The 7784-nt window shown below is 43.6% G+C and overlaps 1 long non-coding RNA gene across 1 annotated transcript; it reads right to left on the reverse strand.

Moving 5' to 3' along the window:
- Positions 1-280: 280 nt before the first annotated feature.
- Positions 281-5990, reverse strand: LOC141275753 (uncharacterized). The gene is made up of 4 exons (XR_012324037.1): positions 5713-5990; positions 4055-4963; positions 2783-2859; positions 281-1664 (listed from the first exon to the last, which is right to left on the reverse strand). It is a non-coding gene; the product is annotated as an uncharacterized lncRNA (long non-coding RNA).
- Between the last annotated feature and the right edge of the window lie 1794 nt (positions 5991-7784).

Here is a 7784-nt window from a genome sequence, read left to right on the forward strand (position 1 = left end):
TTAGCTACAGAGTCCAGGAAAATCTCACAATTATTCCCCTTCTGTTCTTGGCTGAAAATCCAGCCCAGCTTGGTCCCCCAGTTGGCAGGCTTGGACCTCAGCTGGGTAATAGGAAGAAGATGGTCCATGAATATGGAAGGTGGGAGGACTTTGGATTGTGGTAAATAAATAGAGAATTAGTTGCACATGTTTCTTTGTTAGTGTAATAGAATTAAAAAGCATATGTATGCTGGACGATTATAGTTAGAATTAACTGTTCATTTTTTCTCATTCAGCTTAGCTTTATTTTCAAGTTGTTTCATGCAGCTAACTCCCATTCTTATTCATTGATCCATAAAGTATACATAGACATTAAAAAACATACAAGCCATGGTTTATTTATTTTGTTTTTTTTTTTCATATGAAGAAAGAGGGAAGCTCCTTTGAAGTGGGCAAATATCATCAATTAAAAAAGGAATCAGAAGAACTTCCCTGACGGTTCAGTGGTTAAGACTTCGCCTTCCAATGCAGGTGGTGTAGGTTCAATCCCTGGTGGGGGAGCTAAGATCCCACATGCCTCACAGCCTAAAAACCAAAGCATAAAAAAACCCAGAAGCAATATTGTAACAAATTCAATAAAGACTTTAAAAAAAAATGGGAAAAGAACTCCTATTAAAAAAAAAAGAATCAGAGAATATATGCAAGTGAAAAAACAACTTCATTTTTAGAAAAAGCATTTGTATAATACTTTATATAATTTTGAAATTAAGAACATTCAATAACAATAATACACTTAAATTCCATAAACAATACAAACATGATTAGGAGGTGTGAGTGAATTATTACAAGATAGGAGCAGAGGTAAAAGAAAAGATGGCAGGAGGTAACATAGGGATTTAGTTCTGAGAGTATAATTCCCAACTGCCTTCTAAAGAGCAAAGTGTACAGATTTCCAAACAGTGTTCTTCATGCAACACTCTTTTTCCACCTCCTGCTTCCCTTTGCCATATATCTCTCAAGTCTCAGTTTAAGCATCTCCTCTGGAGACAAGTCTTCTGCTCATCTAAAGAAAGGATCTTTCTTGAGATATGAGAGAGTTAGAGATGATTTGCTGATGGGAAGCATTCCTTTCTGCCCAGGCTGGGCATATTTGGCTGCCTGAGGGGATAATTTGATTCCAGGCTCCTGCCCTCCTCTCCCCTCTAAACAATCAGGCCAAGCAAAGAAGTAGTATCCGCCAAAAGGGCTTTAGAATAAGTCACTCCTAAATCTGTAGGCTTATGGCTCATGGACCAAAACCTACCCATGGCCTATATGGCCAGTAAACTAAGAATCTTTTTTTTCATTTTTATTTTTTTCTTTTCTTTATTTTTTCTTTTATTTATTTTGGCTGCGTTGGGTTTTCCTTGCTGCACGGGCTTTCTCTGGTTGTGGCGAGCAGGGGATACCCTTCGTTGCAGTGCGTGGGCTTCTCACTGCAGTGGCTTCTCTCTTGTTGCAGAGCATGGGCTGTAGGCACGCAGGCTCCAGTAGTTGCAGCGTGTGGGCTCAGTAGTTTGCTGCATGGGCTTAGCTGCTCCGCGGCATGTGGGATCCCACACCAGGGATTGAACCCGTGCCTGCTGCATTGGCAGGAGAATTCTTAACCACTGTGCCACCAGGGAAGTCCCTGCATCTTTAAATGGCTTAAAAAAAGTCAAAAGAAGAATATTTTGTGACACGTGGAAATTATACAAAATTCAAATTTAAGTATACATAAATAAAGTTTTATTGGTTCACAGCCACACTCTGTTTTGAATATTGCCTATGGCTACTTTCATGCCACAATGGCGAGTTGAGTAGTGTGATAGAGACTGTGTGGCCCACAAAGCTGAAGATATTTACTCTCTGGCCCTTTAATGAAAAAGTGTGTGACCCAGGTGTAGGAGAAAGACAGAAGTAGAGGATGGGGCGTAAGAAGGAGGTATTAGCCCTTGAGAAACATAGATGAGATTCCAAAAGTGCATATTACATTCTTTGTGTCTTCTTAGTCACCCCTCTAGATATTGTGTAATAGGTTTATCAGGATGCTAGCTCTTTTCCTCAATGGAAAATAAATAGAGATGGTAAAAATTATTTATTTTTTGGCATTTCAGGGGTTTCTCTCTGTGAGAAATAGTTTGGAGACAAGACTACATTTTTCAGTGGGCTGTGTACTGGGTCACCTGTGGGGCACACAGGTTTTCAAAGGTAGTAGCACATAGGCAGGGGGGCTCTGAGAGAGGAGGAAGTTAATGATAGAATCAGCAGGATGGTGGTGGAATGTTGTGCAGTGTGATGTGATGGTCTTGGGGGAAACCCTTATTTTTCCACATCAAATTTCCCTAGGGGGGAAGAAACTTCTGCTCCTTTTTCCAAGAGGGAATTGTACTATAGCAAACACTTTTGCTTTCTTTCCCTACTTGCTTCCATTGGAATCACTTTACCAGTGGGTGTGAAAACTTTCCTTTAAAACAAGATACAGGTTCAATGCTGGCTTGCTTTCTCTCTTGCAGTGGGCTTTCTTCTGCTACCTAACAAGATGGTGGGCATACTTGGGCATCAGTACCTGTCTCAGGATGCTTTCCAAAGGCAGCCCTAGAAACCTATCATTCTCTCTGATCTTCTGATTCCATTTGTGAGACATGCTTTAGGCTGGGCTGGCTATATGAATTTTCCACAGACAGGTCTCAGGATGCACATTTACAGAGAGGAAGTTCCTAGTCTCATTTTCAGTCTAGTTTTAGTATGGATCCCTGCACTTTGTGGGATATTAGATACTTACCTCATCCAGGTAATAAAGATGACACTCTAATGAGATGCTCATTTGGTTCCTTGTGTCTATTCGCAGTCGGTTAGAACCTGAAGAAGATGGGTGATTGACATTCCATGGCCTTCAACATTCATGACCATAAATTCAGAAAGACTGCAAACATGATGATATGCTTGGTGTCTGGGTTTCCTCAGGAAGATGATGAAGGGCAAAGTTTGTGCCATGTAGGCATGAGGAGACAAACTTAAATGGAATGCAGAAAGCAAGAACTTGGTGTTCTATTCAGATGTCTAATATCTTCATAGTATTCGGTAACCTGGAGCTGCTAACTTCTGTCCCACAGCCTATCACAGTCCCAGTTATGCAGAGTAACTGTAGAGCTCAAGATGGAGAAAGTAGATATTTTCCAAATCCACTCCCTAAATCACAGAGTTATCCTATCTTAGCTCAGCTGATAACTTGATGCTATAAGACATCATCTTCTCCTCTTCCTCACTGCAAACAGACCTTGGTATGCAGTTCTAAGACCGAACTTGATTCATGTTCCTTTACTTTATGTTTCCAAAGGCTTCTTATACTTGCTTTGTCTTTTGCTTTATCTCCCTTTTCTAGTCTCAACCCTAGTCCCTTCTTTTATTAGTCAACCCCAAGAGGAGTGACTTGCAATAATTCTCAACTTGCTTAAAAGTATACAGAATTACATCTGTGTATATCAGACTTTAGAGTAAGGGATTCGGAGCTTCTGCAGGAATTATAATATCTAGTATATATATAGATAATATTATGCTATTATGTACCAGGAACAATACTAGATTCTTTACTTTGTCTCATTTAAGCCTGACTGGTTTGTATGTGTGTATAAAACATATATACAATAATATCTAACAATATGTAATAAACATGCATAATGATATATATATATATACACAGTATATACAACATGTGTATATATACACAATATGTTATATATAAAAATAAATAAAAAATACTCTAGTATTGTTCCTGGTACATATATACATTTACTATAATTAATACTGTCCATTGAGAATAGCAAAAATAGATTTTGATGAATAAAAAAGGTTCAATTAGAAAAATGTGGAGAATAAATATATTTTTATTTTTGTTATTAAAACAGAATAGAAATTGATCTCAAATTTATCCCCATACTTGATTTCTAGCTTCAATTATGCATATAACTTAATGGACTAAGACTATATTTCATCATAGGCATACAATATAAGGCCAGTGGAAAGCATCAGACATAACTTCATTTTACATACGTACCAACTGAGATGTAGCCTGTGCAATTGGTTCCCAAGATTTTCTGGCTCTTTCCACTACACACAGATGCAAAATACCTTGATGAAATCTGGATGTTTAAAAAAATCTGAATTTTTTTTTTTGGCCTCTCCAGATTTTTGGAAAAATGTTTTCACTTTTAATTTGCATGTTAGTTCCCATGCAGTCAAGCCTTTGTCCTCTTCAACAAGAAACTATGATGTAACTACAAACAAAGAGTTTGAAGTTGAAAACTGGCTTGGAGTATCATATACCACTAGAGTACCTGGAACTGTGGAACTGATTCTTGGAATAAATCATTACTAATGGTTTCCCATTGGGGGTTGACCCTTCTGATCACTAACTCAGCCATGATGAAACGTTGCTTCTCAAAATTGTGGGTTCTTTTTAGCTCTGACCAACTGAATACTTATAGTATATTCTGGGATACATGTGTTTTGCTTAGGTGGCAACATTAGGAAAGTGGAAGAAGGATTTCTGTGTGCCATTTTCAAAATGAAATTAATGGCTCCTTACCTCTTGTTTCTTTAACTGGTCTGCTAGTCCCAGAATATCAGGGATCATATTATTATCATATATAATATCATCTTATTATTAAAACATTCAAAAACAAAAACAAAACAAAAACCCACTAGCTCAAAATCTACTTCCTTCAGGAAACCTCCCATAAGCAACCATAATATACCTAACACGTTGAACCATTCAAATAAAATCTCAGAATACTAAATTTCATTAAAAAATTTTAACATATACATTTGTTGTTACTTATCTCTGAATGTCTTTTAAGTTTTCTCCAGTTATTTACTTAAAATTTCCGCCTATAGCAGGCAGTCATGGATTTGAGTCTTGGCTCACTTTCTAGCTCCATGATTTTGGGCTAATCAGCGTCGTCATCTGTAAAATAAGGATAAAAATGGTACCCATCTCATGGGATTGTTATGAAGGCTGAGATAACATGAAGAAAACTTAGCATAGTACCTGGTACCTAGTAACCGCTCATCAAATGTCTGTGATGATTATTGTCTGTTCATTTTATTTTTTCATGGGGGCAGTAAGGTATATGGGGAAGAGCATGGGCTAGCAGTGAGTCAGTTTTGTGGTCCAGTTCTGTCAGCCACTTACTATGTGCAGCATCTTGAGAAATTTAATTAACCCTTTGACCCACTATTTCCTCATTACCAAAATGGATATATGGTAGTAATATCCAGTTCACTGAACTGTTGTGAGGAAAGTGCCCATTATGTCCCTTTCCTCCCAACTGCTTACCAACAAGTTAACATTTATGAAGTCTATTCCAAGGGCAAGGCAACGCACAGGGTGTCACAGGAAGTTTCAAAAGAAAATAAATGCGTGTTCTCCATCGCGGGCAAGGAGAGCAGCTAACAAAATCAAGCCAACCATGCACAATGAATTGCTGATGAATATGCAAATTAAAGTGGGTGTCTAATCCATGCTCATTTATATTTTTTCCCAGTGTGAATGTGTTAGAATTTTCAATGAGAGCCTTTTTCCTGGTATTTTCACAAGTCAGCATATCCTCAAAACCCAACTGAAATAGAGGACTGATGAAAGACCTTAGAAAAACTGGAACAGTCACAAACCATTCCAGTGGCCAGTGTCACAGAAACTAGAATAAAACAAACCTCTTCTTTCTAAGCAAGGGCAGGTCTCAGTCGTCTCTGGAGGTAAACGGAAGGACGAAAACCGGTCCAGTCACCCGGACACCGACATAAGCGGTGGCAGAGGGCTCCTTCCCAGCATCACCAGCCTCCCATCCCGGACATGGAGGATTTTCCTCAGCGTCGTGACTGACCCGAGGCGTGGCGCCGGCGCCCGCCCGGCTGAGGAGTCGCAGCGGCCCGGAGAACTCCAGTCCTCACACGGTTAAATCTCTCCCAAGGAGACTGGAAGAGGGAGGGTCCCCGCCCCCGCCCACGAAAACCAGGAGAATCTCGTCCCGGCGCCCCGCCCCCATCTCCTCCCCCCCATCTCCTCCCCCCCCATCTCCTCCCCCCCGCCAACTCTGGACGGACTCACTGGCCGCACCTGCCCGCGCGCACACGCCCCCCGCACGCCCTGGGCGCCAGGCCTCAGAGCTGCCGCCGCCGCAGCCGACGGACCTGGGCGTTCGCCCTCCCTATCCCATCCCCGAGCCACCTCCGCCATCGCCGCCCTCGGCCAGCGCCCGCCGCGGCTCGTCCTCACCGCCCGGCCTCGGCGCGGGCCGCGGCCGCTACAGCCACAGCCGCCGCGCTCCTCTCCGCCGCGGGCCGCGGACGCCGCCGCCTTAACCGCCGAGCGGGCCGGGCGCGAAAGCTGAGGAGAACCCGGGCCGGGGCGCGAGGGCGCGCGGGCCGCCGCCGCCGCCGCGGGCGTTCGCGGTGCTCGGGCTCAGGCGAGGACGGTCTCCGTCTCCTCCTCCGACCTCCTCACTCCTCACCATCCTCCTCCCGCTCCTCAAAAGCACCCCCGGTCCCCACCCCCTCACGCCCCACCCGCGGGAACCAGGCCTCGGGAATTCAGGGGAGTGGCTGTGAGGGCGCGTCGCGGCTCCCAGCTCGGCCAGACCCTCTTCCAAGACATGGTCTGATTCTCATTGTGAAAGCTGCGCCCCGAAGAGGAGCGGAGAGTGGTGTCCCCGGCTGGGGGCTGCACGCATCTCCCGGTGCTGAAGCTCTGGCATTATCTTAGTGTGGGGCGGGGAGGGCCCTGGATTTGGGGCCAGTGGGGGTGGGCGGGGAGGAAGACCCGAAGGGGAAAGGACTCTGTGAGGGAGTCGGTGAGAGACTATGGGGAAGGACCAGGAGCTGTTGGAAGCTGCTCGCACTGGAAATGTGGCTCTGGTGGAGAAACTCCTGTCTGGCAGGAAAGGAGGGATCCTGGGCGGTGGATCCGGACCCCTGCCCCTGTCTAATCTGCTAAGGTAAGGACTGGAGCCGGCTCCGGGTCTGCACACCTCGTTGTGCATCGTGATGGTTACGTCCTGCGCCTCATGGTTATTGCACCTGGTGGCTGCCAGCGATTCATTCTTAAATTAGGTAGGAAAACAGAATGTGTGTATGGAGAGGAGGCATGAACCTCCCAGTCAGATTGATGCCTTAGATTCTTTGAGTAATTTTAAGATAGCCTTCCATCAATGCGTCGGTAGCTACTTTTCTCTGAGCTGTGGTGCAGAACTTACACATGTACTAGTGTTGCTGGAAGAATTTCTGCGTTTCACCCTCTTTACATCAGTGTTTATTATATATTTTCTGCTTCGAACCCGGCCTTTTTTTTTTTTTTTTTTTTTTTTTTTTGTCTACTTAAATGAAATTGGCAAAGAAGTATTGCGTGCGTGCAATTATCCTGCAAAAGCCACAGCCTTTGGTTGCTGCTACCCTTCCCTTGCAGAAGGCATTTGCTGTTCTGTGGGATATGATCCCACAAAATGAAGAAAGTGAACCTTCTGATGAGATGTCATCAGTACAGGGTGTGTGTAAAACTTGATGAGGCAGGTTAGGCAGCCCCAGCAGTACTTTCAGCCACCTGGACATGGCTGAGTGAAACTTGGTTATTATATCTCAGGATGAAGGATGCCAGGTCGGGATTGGGAAAGTGTATATGGAATATAGTAGAGGCCTTTTAATGGGAAGGTGTTCCAGGTGAGACTAATATTGCTTGGAGAATCTTTCTAAGATGACATTTAAAAAAATGTCAAGGTCTTTATTCAGCAGGC

The sequence above is a fragment of the Tursiops truncatus genome, chromosome 11 (assembly GCF_011762595.2).
Source record: "Tursiops truncatus isolate mTurTru1 chromosome 11, mTurTru1.mat.Y, whole genome shotgun sequence".
Lineage (NCBI taxonomy): Eukaryota > Metazoa > Chordata > Mammalia > Artiodactyla > Delphinidae > Tursiops > Tursiops truncatus.